Here is a 15,996-nt window from a genome sequence, read left to right as displayed (position 1 = left end):
GTGCAGCAGTTCAGTGGGAGTAATAAGCCTGGGTTTAAGCTGTCCTCTCTAAATAGTGCATCTCAGCTGGCAGCATTTGTCCCAGGTTGTCCTGAAGCTCAGCCAGAGCACGCTACTCCCTCTGTCAACACTTACAATGTATTCCACGCACAACGCCGTCTCCATCTCCCCCCATATTGATCAATTCCGGACCATCATAAAACTAGACGTGTAATTAATTTCTCTCCCAGCAAGTTGCCTCTCTTATTAATCACCTTTAACAGCTGTATTGTGTGTCTCAAATGGCACCCTTTTCCCTGTGTAGTGCACTACTTTAGACCAGAGCCCTATGGCACCCTATTCCCTATGTAGTGCACTATTTTAGACCAGAGCCCTATGGCGCCCTATTCCCTGTGTAGTGCACTATTTTAGACCAGAGCCCTATGGCACCCTATTCCCTGTGTAGTGCACTATTTTAGACCAGAGCCCTATGGCACCCTTTTCCCTGTGTAGTGCACTACTTTAGACCAGAGCCCTATGGCACCCTATTCCCTGTGTAGTGCACTACTTTAGACCAGAGCCCTATGGCACCCTATTCCCTATGTAGTGCACTATTTTAGACCAGAGCCCTATGGCACCCTATTCCCTATGTAGTGCACTATTTTAGACCAGAGCCCTATGGCACCCTATTCCCTGTGTAGTGCACTACTTTAGACCAGAGCCCTATGGCACCCTATACCCTATGTAGTGCACTATTTTAGACCAGAGCCCTATGGCACCCTATTCCCTATGTAGTGCACTATTTTAGACCAGAGCCCTATGGCACCCTTTTCCCTGTGTAGTGCACTACTTTAGAGCAGAGCCCTATGGCACCCTATTCCCTATGTAGTGCACTACTTTAGACCAGAGCCCTATGGCACCCTTTTCCCTGTGTAGTGCACTACTTTAGACCAGAGCCCTATGGCACCCTATTCCCTATGTAGTGCACTATTTTAGACCAGAGCCCCTATGGCACCCTATTCCCTGTGTAGTGCACTATTTTAGACCAGAGCCCTATGGCACCCTATTCCCTGTGTAGTGCACTATTTTAGACCAGAGCCCTATGGCACCCTATTCCCTGTGTAGTGCACTATTTTAGACCAGAGCCCTATGGCACCCTATTCCCTGTGTAGTGCACTATTTTAGACCAGAGCCCTATGGCACCCTATTCCCTGTGTAGTGCACTACTTTAGACCAGAGCCCTATGGCACCCTATTCCATGTGTAGTGCACTATTTTAGACCAGAGCCCTATGGCACCCTATTCCCTGTGTAGTGTACTATTTTAGACCAGAGCCCTATGGCACCCTATTCCCTGTGTAGTGCACTACTTTTGACCAGACACTAGGATGCTACTTGTGATGCCTTCATTTACATAGCAGCCTTACTGGGGGGTCTAATGGTACTGAAGTGCACTGACAGAGGCAGAGTGTTTTGGGGCCGTTTGTAGTTTGATAGGAACGCTTGTCGTGTAGTTTGTTGGGTTTCTAGGTCGAGACAAGAGTCAGAAGTAGGCATATCATCACAAAGCCAAAATCTAAGATGTACGGAACTGGATCCAATACTATTTGAAAACTTTTCAAATACTTTGAAAATTTTCCAGCTTCTCTGGAGTGCTACATGGGCGGGGTTTCCTTTTTGGGACTATTCTATTGGTAATTAAGCAATGCAAGCTCAATCAAGCACATATAAAGAATTTTAAATCATTTCAAATAGTATTTGAACCCAGGTCTTAAGCTGTGGGGGTGAATAATATGAAGGAAGGTGTGTCAGTCAGGGGCATTTTGAGCTTGGTCAATTGGTGAATGGTGGAAGGTGTAAGAGGAGGGAGTACGATTTTTTATTTTTTTGAGCATGGCCTTATTTCTATTACAGCATATTGGATGACTGTCATTAATATTCCATTCACCCAGTTCAATGTAACAGCGATAGGTTTAGGCGACTACATGATACTATAATTTTCCCAATACTATTATGAGGTTGCTACAAACTAGCCTACGAATGAAAGTTTACAAGGTATGTACACACAGGTGGAGAGACAAATTTGAGGTGACAGACATTCAATACCACCTTGCACACTCTTGCCTGAATCTAGCTGATCTAGGGTGTAATCAATAGTCCAACAGTTGCAAACGAGAGTTTCTATTGGACAAATTCAGGTATGTTTATCCCCGTTTTGTTTTGTTTGTTTCCATTTAAGAAATGTTTTTCAACAGAATCGGTGGGATGAATACACCCCTGATCACACGTAAACACAGTTCACTCTCATAACAGCCACGTTGTATTCCTTCTCTTCCCTACGCTTGTGGAATTCAATGTACAACACATCAGCTGTATGTGACCAGGCGAAAAAACCACTACAAACAGCCTACATCGTTGTCACCATATTAGCTAAAGTTACGTCATATTCAGCATAGCTAATAGTAAACCCGCTACAATCATGCAGTAATGTTAGTGTACAGTCAGTAAGCAGTTACATCGGCGGGCCCCACGGCAATGAATTAGTAATACCAAAAACGTACCTTGACTTGGAAGAATTACAGGGTTGTGTTGAAAAGTCATAGCCAGCTAGCTAACATAGCATCCCTCTGTTATAGCCAGCTAGCTAACATAGCATCCCTCTGTTATAGCCAGCTAGCTAACATAGCATCCCTCTGTTATAGCCAGCTAGCTAACATAGCATCCCTCTGTTATAGCCAGCTAGCTAACATAGAATCCCATAGAATCCCTCTGTTATAGCCAGCTAGCTAACATAGCATCCCTCTGTTATAGCCAGCTAGCTAACATAGCATCCCCTTGTTATAGCCAGCTAGCTAACATAGCATCCCTCTGTTATAGCCAGCTAGCTAACATAGCATCCCTCTGTTATAGCCAGCTAGCTAACATAGCATCCCCTTGTTATAGCCAGCTAGCTAACATAGCATCCCTCTGTTTGAGCAGGGTGTTTCAGTAGACTAAACTAGCTGCATTTGCTAGCTAAGTAAGTGAAACTGAAAGTGGAAAAAAATGACAATCTCTCTCTATTTCTCTGTTGCTTCTTCTTCATTTTAGAAGAAATTAATTAGTTCAAAACTGTTCAACTATTGTCTTTCTCTCTCTTTGAGTCAACTACTCACCATATTTTATACACTACAGTGTTAGCTAGCTAGTACTAGATTCATTCTCTGATCCTTTGATTGGGTGGAAAACATGTCAGTCATGCTGCATTAACTCTTATAGGCTGGAGGACATCCTCTGGAAGTTGTGATAATTACTGTGTAAGTCTATGGAAGGGGGTGAGAACCATGAGCCTCCTAGGTTTTGTATTGAAGTCAATGTACCCAGAGGAGGACCGAAGCTAGCTGTGCTCCGGCTACACCATGGTGCTACTCTACAGTTATTTGGTGACATATGATTATATTTAGTATAGTTTTATCTAAAAATGATAACTTTTTAAATGTTATACAATTACATTTTTTATTACATTTACATTTACATTTAAGTCATTTAGCAGACGCTCTTATCCAGAGCGACTTACAAATTGGTGCATTCACCTTATGACATCCAGTGGAGCAGCCACTTTACAATAGTGCATCTAAATCTTTTAAGGGGGGTGAGAAGGATTACTTTATCCTATCCTAGGTATTCCTTAAAGAGGTGGGGTTTCAGGTGTCTCCGGAAGGTGGTGATTGACTCCGCTGTCCTGGCGTCGTGAGGGAGTTTGTTCCACCATTGGGGGGCCAGAGCAGCGAACAGTTTTGACTGGGCTGAGCGGGAACTGTACTTCCTCAGTGGTAGGGAGGCGAGCAGGCCAGAGGTGGATGAACGCAGTGCCCTTGTTTGGGTGTAGGGCCTGATCAGAGCCTGGAGGTACTGAGGTGCCGTTCCCCTCACAGCTCCGTAGGCAAGCACCATGGTCTTGTAGCGGATGCAAGCTTCAACTGGAAGCCAGTGGAGAGAGCGGAGGAGCGGGGTGACGTGAGAGAACTTGGGAAGGTTGAACACCAGACGGGCTGCGGCGTTCTGGATGAGTTGTAGGGGTTTAATGGCACAGGCAGGGAGCCCAGCCAACAGCGAGTTGCAGTAATCCAGACGGGAGATGACAAGTGCCTGGATTAGGACCTGCGCCGCTTCCTGTGTGAGGCAGGGTCGTACTCTGCGGATGTTGTAGAGCATGAACCTACAGGAACGGGCCACCGCCTTGATGTTAGTTGAGAACGACAGGGTGTTGTCCAGGATCACGCCAAGGTTCTTAGCGCTCTGGGAGGAGGACACAGTGGAGTTGTCAACCGTGATGGCGAGATCATGGAACGGGCAGTCCTTCCCCGGGAGGAAGAGCAGCTCCGTCTTGCCGAGGTTCAGCTTGAGGTGGTGATCCGTCATCCACACTGATATGTCTGCCAGACATGCAGAGATGCGATTCGCCACCTGGTCATCAGAAGGGGGAAAGGAGAAGATTAATTGTGTGTCGTCTGCATAGCAATGATAGGAGAGACCATGTGAGGTTATGACAGAGCCAAGTGACTTGGTGTATAGCGAGAATAGGAGAGGGCCTAGAACAGAGCCCTGGGGGACACCAGTGGTGAGAGCACGTGGTGAGGAGACGGATTCTCGCCACGCCACCTGGTAGGAGCGACCTGTCAGGTAGGACGCAATCCAAGCGTGGGTCGCGCCGGAGATGCCCAACTCGGAGAGGGTGGAGAGGAGGATCTGATGGTTCACAGTATCGAAGGCAGCCGATAGGTCTAGAAGGATGAGAGCAGAGGAGAGAGAGTTAGCTTTAGCAGTGCGGAGCGCCTCCGTGATACAGAGAAGAGCAGTCTCAGTTGAATGACTAGTCTTGAAACCTGACTGATTTGGATCAAGAAGGTCATTCTGAGAGAGATAGCGGGAGAGCTGGCCAAGGACGGCACGTTCAAGAGTTTTGGAGAGAAAAGAAAGAAGGGATACTGGTCTGTAGTTGTTGACATCGGAGGGATCGAGTGTAGGTTTTTTCAGAAGGGGTGCAACTCTCGCTCTCTTGAAGACGGAAGGGACGTAGCCAGCGGTCAGGGATGAGTTGATGAGCGAGGTGAGGTAAGGGAGAAGGTCTCCGGAAATGGTCTGGAGAAGAGAGGAGGGGATAGGGTCAAGCGGGCAGGTTGTTGGGCGGCCGGCCGTCACAAGACGCGAGATTTCATCTGGAGAGAGAGGGGAGAAAGAGGTCAGAGCACAGGGTAGGGCAGTGTGAGCAGAACCAGCGGTGTCGTTTGACTTAGCAAACAAGGATCGGATGTCGTCGACCTTCTTTTCAAAATGGTTGACGAAGTCATCTGCAGAGAGGGAGGAGGGGGGGGGTGGAGGAGGATTCAGGAGGGAGGAGAAGGTGGCAAAGAGCTTCCTAGGGTTAGAGGCAGATGCTTGGAATTTAGAGTGGTAGAAAGTGGCTTTAGCAGCAGCGACAGAAGAGGAAAATGTAGAGAAGAGGGAGTGAAAGGATGCCAGGTCCACAGGGAGGCGAGTTTTCCTCCATTTCCGCTCGGCTGCTCGGAGCCCTGTTATTAAATTCACTGAGGAGGATGGTCCTCCCCTTCCTTGTCTGAGGAGCCTCTACGGTATGACTAGGGCCTGTTGTTTTGATTGTTTGATATGGAGTTTTCTTTGACCGGTGTTTCCAGCATTATCCACTAGGTTTGCTGCAGGTAGAAAATAGTAAGAAATGTTCTTTAATTGACACAAGCTGTCTCCAATCAGTCAATCTATCTATCAATCAATGTCTGGTTGTACGTGAGTTTTTCAAGAGTGACATTCATTTTGACAGGTCGTTGCAAAAGTTATATACAGTGGATTCTGAAAAGTATTCAGACCCCTTCACTTTTTCCATATTTTGTTACGTTACAGCCTTATTCTTAAATGTATAAAAATCTACACACAGCACCCCATAATGACAAAGCAAAAATGTTTTTTGTTTGTTGAAATATCACATTTACATACATTTTCAGACCCTTTACTCAGTACTATGTAATAACACCTTTGGCAGCGATTACAGCCTCGAGTCTTCTTGGGTATGATGCTACAAGCTTGGCACACCTGTATCTGGGGAGTTCCTCCCATTCTTCTCTGCAGATCCTCTCAAGCTCTGTCAGGTTGGGTGGGGAGCGTCACTGCACAGCTATTTTCAGGTCTCTCCAGAGACGTTCAAACAGGTTCAAGTCTGGGCTCTGAGGTCCTGAGCGCTCTGGAGCAGGTTTTAATCAAGATCTCTCTATACTTTGCTCCGTTCATCTTTTCCTCGATCCGGACTAGTCTCCCAGTCCCTGTCGCTGAAAAACATCCCACACCATGATGCTGCCTCCACCCTGCTTCACCGTCGGGATGGTGCCAGGTTTCCTCCAGATGTGATGCTTGGCATTCAGGCCAAAAGTTCTATCTTGGTTTCATTAGACAAAATAATCTTGTTTCTCATGATCTGAGAGTCCCTTAGGTGCCTTTTGGCAAAGTCCAGACTGTCACGTGCCTTTTACTGATGAGTGGCTTCCACCTGGCCACTCTGCCATAAAGGCCTGATTGGTGGAGTGCTGCAGAGATGGTTGTCCTTCTGGAAGATTCTCCCATCTCCACAGAGGAACTCTGGAGCTCTGTCAGAGTCACCATCGGATTCTTGGTCACCTCCCTGACCAAGGCCCTTGTCCCCTGATTGCTCAGTTTGGCCTGGCGGCCAGCTCTAGGAGGAGATTTGGTGGTTCAAAACTTATTCCATTTAAGAATGATAGGGCCACTGTGTTCTTGGGGCCTTCAATGGGGACCTTGGGGACCCAGATCTGTGCTTCGACACAATCCTGTCTCGGAGCTCTACAGACAATTCCTTCGACCTCATGGCTTGTTTTTTTGCTCAGAGGTGCACTGTCAACGGTGGGACCTTATATAGACAGGTGTGTGCCTTTCCAAATCATGTCCAATCAGTTGAATTTACCACAGGTGGAAACCAATCAAGTTATAAGAGACATCTCAAGGATGATCAATGGAAATAGGATGCACCTGAGATCAATTTCGATTCTCATAGCAAAGGGTCTGAACTTATGTAGATAAGGTAGTTCTTTCATTCTTTTAAATCTTTACAAAATTAGCTAAAATTAAAAAAAAATCTGCTTTTGATTTGTCATTGTGGTGTATTGTTTGAAGATTGAGGAAAGCATTTTAATTTAATCCATTTTAGAATAAGGCTGTAACGTAACAAGATCTGTAAAAAGTGAAGGGGTCTGAATAATTTCAGATTGCACTGTGTTTTGGTATTTTAGAAGTACATCTCTTTCCCCCTAGCAGTTCAACTCTACTGTTGAAATCGTGATGTAGAGGCACCTTGAGAAGGTTCCTTTACGTCTTCTCAGGTGAGGAGTACGGTATGAAATCCACTCCCTTCTAGATGTGCTGGGTGGTACCATCTCAGGTGAGGAGTACGGTATGAAATCCACTGCCTTCTAGATGTGCTGGGTGGTACCATCTCAGGTGAGGAGTACGGTATGAAATCCACTGCCTTCTAGATGTGCTGGGTGGTACCATCTCAGGTGAGAAGTACGGTATGAAATCCACTCCCTTCTAGATGTGCTGGGTGGTACCATCTCAGGTGAGGAGTACGGTATGAAATCCACTGCCTTCTAGATGTGCTGGGTGGTACCATCTCAGGTGAGGAGTACGGTATGAAATCCACTCCCTTCTAGATGTGCTGGGTGGTACCATCTCAGGTGAGGAGTACGGTATGAAATCCACTCCCTTCTAGATGTGCTGGGTGGTACCACCTCAAGGAAGGAGTACGGTATGAAATCCACTCCCTTCTAGATGTGCTGGGTGGTACCACCTCAAGGAAGGAGTACGGTATGAAATCCACTCCCTTCTAGATGTGCTGGGTGGTACCACCTCAAGGAAGGAGTACGGTATGAAATCCACTCCCTTCTAGATGTGTTGGGTGATACCATCTCAAGGAAGGAGTACGGTATGAAATCCACTCCCTTCTAGATGTGCTGGGTGGTACCATCTCAGGTGAGGAGTACGGTATGAAATCCACTCCCTTCTAGATGTGCTGGGTGGTACCATCTCAGGTGAGGAGTACGGTATGAAATCCACTCCCTTCTAGATGTGCTGGGTGGTACCACCTCAAGGAAGGAGTACGGTATGAAATCCACTCCCTTCTAGATGTGTTGGGTGATACCATCTCAAGGAAGGAGTACGGTATGAAATCCACTCCCTTCTAGATGTGCTGGGTGGTACCACCTCAAGGAAGGAGTACGGTATGAAATCCACTCCCTTCTAGATGTGCTGGGTGGTACCATCTCAGGTGAGGAGTACGGTATGAAATCCACTCCCTTCTAGATGTGCTGGGTGGTACCACCTCAAGGAAGGAGTACGGTATGAAATCCACTCCTTCTAGATGTGCTGGGTGGTACCACCTCAAGGAAGGAGTACGTATGAAATCCACTCCCTTCTAGATGTGCTGGGTGGTACCACCTCAAGGAAGGAGTACGGTATGAAATCCACTCCCTTCTAGATGTGCTGGGTGGTACCACCTCAAGGAAGGAGTACGGTATGAAATCCACTCCCTTCTAGATGTGCTGGGTGGTACCACCTCAAGGAAGGAGTACGGTATGAAATCCACTCCCTTCTAGATGTGCTGGGTGGTACCACCTCAAGGAAGGAGTACGGTATGAAATCCACTCCCTTCTAGATGTGCTGGGTGGTACCACCTCAAGGAAGGAGTATGGTATGAAATCCACTCCCTTCTAGATGTGCTGGGTGGTACCACCTCAAGGAAGGAGTACGGTATGAAATCCACTCCCTTCTAGATGTGTTGGGTGATACCATCTCAAGGAAGGAGTACGGTATGAAATCCACTCCCTTCTAGATGTGCTGGGTGGTACCATCTCAGGTGAGGAGTACGGTATGAAATCCACTCCCTTCTAGATGTGCTGGGTGGTACCATCTCAGGTGAGGAGTACGGTATGAAATCCACTCCCTTCTAGATGTGCTGGGTGGTACCACCTCAAGGAAGGAGTACGGTATGAAATCCACTCCCTTCTAGATGTGCTGGGTGATACCACCTCAAGGAAGGAGTACGGTATGAAATCCACTCCCTTCTAGATGTGCTGGGTGGTACCATCTCAGGTGAGGAGTACGGTATGAAATCCACTCCCTTCTAGATGTGCTGGGTGGTACCATCTCAGGTGAGGAGTACGGTATGAAATCCACTCCCTTCTAGATGTGCTGGGTGGTACCACCTCAAGGAAGGAGTACGGTATGAAATCCACTCCCTTCTAGATGTGCTGGGTGGTACCACCTCAAGGAAGGAGTACGGTATGAAATCCACTCCCTTCTAGATGTGCTGGGTGGTACCACCTCAAGGTTTACTATTAAAGCAGGTGACAGCACGTTCCAATTTATTTGGTGTGCCAATATATTTTGCATGATGCTTCCTTGATGACATTACACAGAATTCAAAAGGCAGTAAGGCACATTTCCACATATGTCCAAATTCAACATGTTTGCTTACCGTTTTATCAGCCTGGTCTCATAGACTAGCCGTAACATAGTAAACATAAATCCGGGATACTCAGATTAGTATGTTATGTTTGGTATGGTTATATAAGACAGATGGTTACCCTAACCCTAACCCCTAGCCTAGCTAATGCTAGCCACCTAGCTAGAATTTGTAACATATCATACATTTTGCAAATTCTTAACATATTGTACTTTTCCATATTTGTGAAATATTGTATGTTTTGGATTTTTTTGTAATGTATAATACGAATTGTAATTCGTAACATATCAAATGAAATGAGTGATGGACATCCACAAATGAGTACAGCCCCAACCGGGACGCAAACCCTGGTCCAGTGACTGTCAAGCCAAGGCCTTTACCAGGGGAGGCAGGTAGCCTAGTGGTTAGAACGTTGGGCCCGTAACTGAGAGGTTGCTAGATCGTATCCCTGAGCTGACAAGGTAAAAATCTGTCGTTCTGCACCTGAACAAGGCAGTTAACCCACTGTTCCTAGGCTGTCATTGTAAATAAGAATTTGTTCTTAACTGACTTGCCTAGTTAAATAAAGGTTCAATTAAAAACAATTACGCCAGGGAAAGGGTTAGTGCAGTGTAACAGCCTTAAACCGTGCTTCTACACCTGCATTGCTTGCTGTTTGGGGTTTTAGGCTGGGTTTCTGTACAGCACTTTGAGATATTAGCTGATGTAAGAAGGGCTATATAGATACATTTGATTTGATTTAAACCAGCACCCAGTGAGCTCGTCAAGAGGTTCGGACCTCTTGGCGTTAAGGTGTTGGCTTGACAGTCACTGGACACGGGTTTAAGTCCCGGTTGGGGCTACGCCCCGATGGTTAAGGTGTTGGCTTGACAGTCACTGGACCTGGGTTTGAGTCCCGGTTGGGGCTACCCCCCGATGGTTAAGGTGTTGGCTTGACAGTCACTGGACCTGGGTTTGAGTCCCGGTTGGGGCTACCCCCCGATGGTTAAGGCGTTGGCTTGACAGTCACTGGACCTGGGTTTGAGTCCCGGTTGGGGCTACCCCCCGATGGTTAAGGCGTTGGCTTGACAGTCACTGGACCTGGGTTTGAGTCCCGGTTGGGGCTACCCCCCGATGGTTAAGGTGTTGGCTTGACAGTCACTGGACCTGGGTTTGAGTCCCGGTTGGGGCTACCCCCCGATGGTTAATGTGTTGGCTTGATAGTCACTGGACCTGGGTTTGAGTCCCGGTTGGGGCTACCCCCTGATGGTTAATGTGTTGGCTTGACAGTCACTGGACCTGGGTTTGAGTCCCGGTTGGGGCTACCCCCCGATGGTTAATGTGTTGGCTTGACAGTCACTGGACCTGGGTTTGAGCTACAATATCCTTCCATGGTTGGTTTCATTGATTCTCCTCTTAAACTGTCCCAAATTGAAGACATTTTAGCTACAACTTCAGAGTCCGTTGGAGAGGATCAGCTTGAGCTAAGTGAGGTGTAGATTCACTGATATACAAATTGTATTCCCTGCAAAATAATCGGCTTTGTGTGATTAAGATTCACAGAGCTACGCCTTCTCTGGCTTAGGTTGATACCGCATCAAACACTCACGCACAACCAGACATTGATTGGTTTGACTGATTGGAGACAGCTTGTGTCAGTTAAAGAACATTTCCTACTATTTTCTACCTGCAGTAAACCTAGTGGATAATGCTGGAAACACTGGTCAAAGAAAAAGCTCAACAAAAGCAACCCAAACAACTGTCCCTAAATGACAACTCATCTTCTGAATAAAGACATCACCCAGACGGTCACACATCAACAGTCATCCTACACCACGGCGCCATTAGTTTGGGGACTAAAAACATTTAATATTCCATCAAACAACGGTGTTTGACAATGAAGTCAAATGAAGGAGGATTTGATTCGATGACTATTTCTTTCCCCTTGTCAGAGAACATCCGTGATTATTGATGAGACTGGGTATTTTTCCTGTTTACCATTTCTGTCCCCCTGCCTCCCTGCTGTTTTCTCCCACACACACACACACACACACACACACACACACACACACACACACACACACACACACACACACACACACACACACACACACACACACACACACACACACACGCAGACACACACACACACACACACACACACACACACACACACGCAGACACACACACGCAGACACACACACGCAGACACACACACACACACACACACACGCAGACACACACACACACGCAGACACACACATACACGCAGACACACACACACACACACATGGTGGGTCTGAACAGATTCCTGTGTGGAGCTGGATCTGAGAGAGTTGTAATAACGCCATGCTGGGCCTCCTTTATGGGCAGTTAATGAAAAACCCCGAGACGCCGTAGCAGTTAGCGCCGTGCTGCGGCTCTCCTTCCCCCTGTATCCCACAGCGATGGATATTAAAAGTGTCTAATCAGTGTATAATCAGGCCGCTTCTATCAAAGAAGGGACTATGTGATGTGGGGAGAACAAAAAAGAGAAAAACCTCATCTCTTACTATCCCTTTCCTCTGTACTTCTTAAGCTTGAATTCAAAAGAGGTCAAACATTATTTTTTTATTTTTTTTTGCAAGACGGTTCGACTGTGCTTTGTGTAAAATGGAGATCCGTGCGCTGCTGCATAACAGAAAAACAGGTCAGTGTTTTTCCCACTTTCTGTATAATCCTTTTTCGATAACGCAATTCAGAAGGACTGTCCCTTTTGTATTCTGTATTCTTCTTCTTTCGATCATCATCCAAAAGTCCTATATGGGCTCTGGTCAATAGCAGTGCATTGTATAGGGAATAGGGTGTCATTAGAGATGTATCTCTTTTCTTATTGGAGAAATGACAGAAATGATGGGATCAGAAATTATAAGAAGCAACTGGGCTCAAATGAATGAAGCACCCTGTAGATAATGGCTCTGACCCCCAGACACAGAGGTTAGGGACTAGCCAGAGGGATAGTCCAATTTCATTTATGGCTGATGCTTGCCCTTGGGCAGAATTCTTTACATCTATAGATCCGTGATATTTCTTCCCTCACCCCACCCGGAGAAGAAAGCATTGTGTTTGAGCACTGAGCAGTGATTGCCAATATCATTCTGCTGTTGTGTAGCCGTGTACAATCTGGAACTGCGGGTATATGACAGAGAGCTGTACCTCGCAGCAATACACATTTCTACCAGCCACCCCCCAAAGTAACCAGCTGAGAATATCCTCCCTGTTGGTCAAACCACGGCTGCTAAAACTGTAATATCCGTTATGCATACGAGGAAGGAACAAAACGTACGTTTCTTGTCAATCTAAGCGTTGTTATGGAAAGAGACAGAATAGGACGAGAACACGGGCCAGCTACTAATAGGTACTGACTATGTCAAGGTTAAGTATATCAACGCTGTGGTGATGACAGGGAATGTAAAAATCATTTGTTCTCTGTCCCCTGCAACAGGCCCGTGAGCACGTAATCTATTCAATTAGAGTGGACGGAAATAATTACAAGTCTTGCTAAACATACATTTATTGAACAAGAGTTGCATCGATTTAATTACCGTCGTGCAGAGAAGCAAAACGAGCAATCGCAGATCCACCACAGAAGAAATGATGCACTTTGCCACACACAGAGAGAGAGAGAGAGAGTGGGTATGAGAGAGAGAGAGATAGAGAGAGAGAGATCACATGTGGGTATGAGAGAAATCACATGTGGGTATGAGAGAAATCACATGTGGGTATGAGAGAAATGAGAGAGAGGGTATTAGAGAGAGTGGATATGAGAGAGAGAGTGGGTATGAGAGAGAGAGAGAGAGAGAGAGAGAGAGGGCATGAGAGAGAGAGAGAGAGTGGGTATGAGAGAGAGAGAGAGAGAGTGGGTATGAGAGAGAGAGAGAGTGGGTATGAGAGAAATGAGAGAGAGGGTATTAGAGAGAGTGGGTTTGAGAGAGAGAGTGGGTATGAGAGAGAGAGAGAGAGAGAGAGAGAGAGAGAGAGGGCATGAGAGAGAGAGAGAGAGTGGGTATGAGAGAGAGAGAGAGAGAGTGGGTATGAGAGAGAGAGAGAGAGAGTGGGTATGAGAGAAATGAGAGAGGGTATTAGAGAGAGGGGTATGAGAGAGAGAGTGGGTATGAGAGAGAGAGAGAGAGAGAGAGGCATGAGAGAGAGAGAGAGAGTGGGTATGAGAGAGAGAGAGAGAGTGGGTATGAGAGAGAGAGAGAGAGAGAGAGAGAGTGGGTATGAGAGAGAGTGGGTATGAGAGAAAGGAGAGAGAGTGGGTATGAGAGAGAGAGAGAGGGTATTAGAGAGAGAGAGAGAGAGGGTATGAGAGAGGGATAGGGGTATTAGAGAGAGAGAGGGTATGAGAGAGAGAGGGAGAGTGGGTATGAGAGAGAGAGAGAGGGGGGTATTAAGAGAGAGAGTGGGTATGAGAGAGAGAGAAAGAGAGGGTATGAGAGAGAGAGAGAAAGAGGCTATAAGAGAGAGAGAGAAAGAGAGGGTATGAGAGAGAGAGAGAGAGAGAGAGTGGGTATTAGAGAGGGTATGAGAGAGAGAGAGAGAGAGAGAGAGAGAGAGAGGGTATGAGAGAGAGTGAGTATTAGAGAGAGAGAGAGTGGTTATTAGAGAGAGAGAGAGAGTGGGTATTAGCGAGAGAGAGAGAGGGGGTATGAGAGAGAGAGTGAGTGGGTATGAGAGAGAGAGAGAGAGAGGGTATGAGAGAGAGTGGGTATTAGAGAGAGAGAGAGTGGGTATGAGAGAGAGAGAGAGAGTGGGTATGAGAGAGAGTTAACATAAAAATGATGGTGGAAAATAAGTATTTAGACCTACAGAAAACGTTTGACGTCTGTCATTGCCAACAAAGGGTATATAACAAAGTATTGAGATACTTTTGTTATTGACCAAATACTTATTTTCCACCATAATTTGCAAATAAATTCATTAAAAATCCTACAATGTGATTTCTGTCATAGTTGAAGTGTACCTATAATGAAAATTACAGGCCTCTCTCATCTTTTTAAGTTGGAGAACTTGCACAATTGGTGGCTGACTAAATACTTTTTTGCCCCACTGTATATATATATATTTAAAAAATATATATATATATATATAATATGACATTTGTAATGTCTTTATTGTGTTGACACTTCTGTATGTGTAATGTTTACTGTTAATTTTTATTGTTTATTTCACTTTTGTATATTATCTACCTCACCTGCTTTGGCAATGTTAACACATGTTTCCCATGCCAATAAAGCCCCTTGAATTGAATTGAGAAAGAGAGGGTATTAGAGAGAGAGAGAGAGAGAGAGAGAGAGATTGTGTGCATGTTTGCCTATGCTTACTCTACAGTGTGTGTGTGTGTGTGTGTGTGTGTGTGTGTGTGTGTGTCCTTGCACACATTATAGTCTTGAAGTATTCAACTTGTAAAACAAAAGCAACACGCTGCCTACATGCTGCCAGTGCTCGAGGCAACAGTTCGTCCTGAGAGGCACCTGCGTCCATCTCAGCATGCTTACCTTAGGGACAATTCCTTGTCCTTTAGACAGAATGCACCCGTTTCTCCATCTGGAAGTTTCATTCAAATCGTGCACGGTGGGGGGTTTGGGGGGGGGGGGGGGGGTTAGCATTTTTCAACAACCTGAAACAGCTTTTTCCTGCAGTCTAGAGTCATAATCATTGTATATGTACAGTGGGGCAAAAAAGTATTTAGTCAGCCATCAATTGTGCAAGTTCTCCCACTTAAAAGATGAGAGAGACCTGTAATTTTCATCATAGGTACACTTCAACTATGTATATTGTTCGAAATAGGTTATCTACGCATACTTCTTTCCCTGTTCTATTGTCATTTGAATTAATGAATCACATTGATTCTTTAAGAACCTTTTCCCTACCTTAGATTAGTACAACTGTCACACTGTTATATAGTATTATAACCCAATAATGAAATACGTTGGAGTATTTTCTAAAGTCTATCAACCTTGTCAGCAGGCAGCTGAGATAGTTAGACAAGCTACTCTAGCTTGAAATGGCTTGGTAGCTAGTTAGGAAGTTGAGAGATTGGGAACCTATCTAGCTGACTAGCTAATGCCAACTTCATAACATTGCTTGGTGGCTAGTATACAACAAAACATGTTTGAAAACTCTTTGCCCGGTCCAACTGACAGATCGTTTTTATAAATTATTATGATAAAGCTTCAAATGAAGTTTAGTAATTCATTTAAAGGAGCAATATGCGGAAATAGCTCCGCCATTTTGTGGTTGCTAAAATTCTATTAGTTTCCCTAATTTCAGTTCATGTGACAAAACAAGCAGTGTAGAGAGTCATTGTATCATCTAAACTGCTGTGAAATATTTTTTCCAGCACCAAAAATATAGTATTTTCAGCTGTTTGAAGCTGAAACCGTAAGTAAAAGATGCAAAAACAAAACTTAAGAACGGGAAGAATAGAAATAGCGCACATAGAACAGATCTACTGCTTCTTAGACTTGCT

The 15,996-nt window shown here is 45.5% G+C and overlaps 1 protein-coding gene across 1 annotated transcript in view; it reads left to right on the top strand.

Annotated features, from left to right (window-relative positions):
* The window catches only part of stpg2 (sperm-tail PG-rich repeat containing 2), an 85,186-nt gene that overhangs the window by 36,625 nt on the left and 32,565 nt on the right, over nucleotides 1-15,996 (top strand). The gene's annotated exons all lie outside the window — the stretch shown is intronic.

Source organism: Oncorhynchus nerka, linkage group LG27 (genome assembly GCF_034236695.1).
Source record: "Oncorhynchus nerka isolate Pitt River linkage group LG27, Oner_Uvic_2.0, whole genome shotgun sequence".
NCBI lineage: Eukaryota > Metazoa > Chordata > Actinopteri > Salmoniformes > Salmonidae > Oncorhynchus > Oncorhynchus nerka.
The sequence above is the reverse complement of the archived record's forward strand: the minus strand, read 5'-3'. Positions and strand labels throughout refer to the sequence as shown.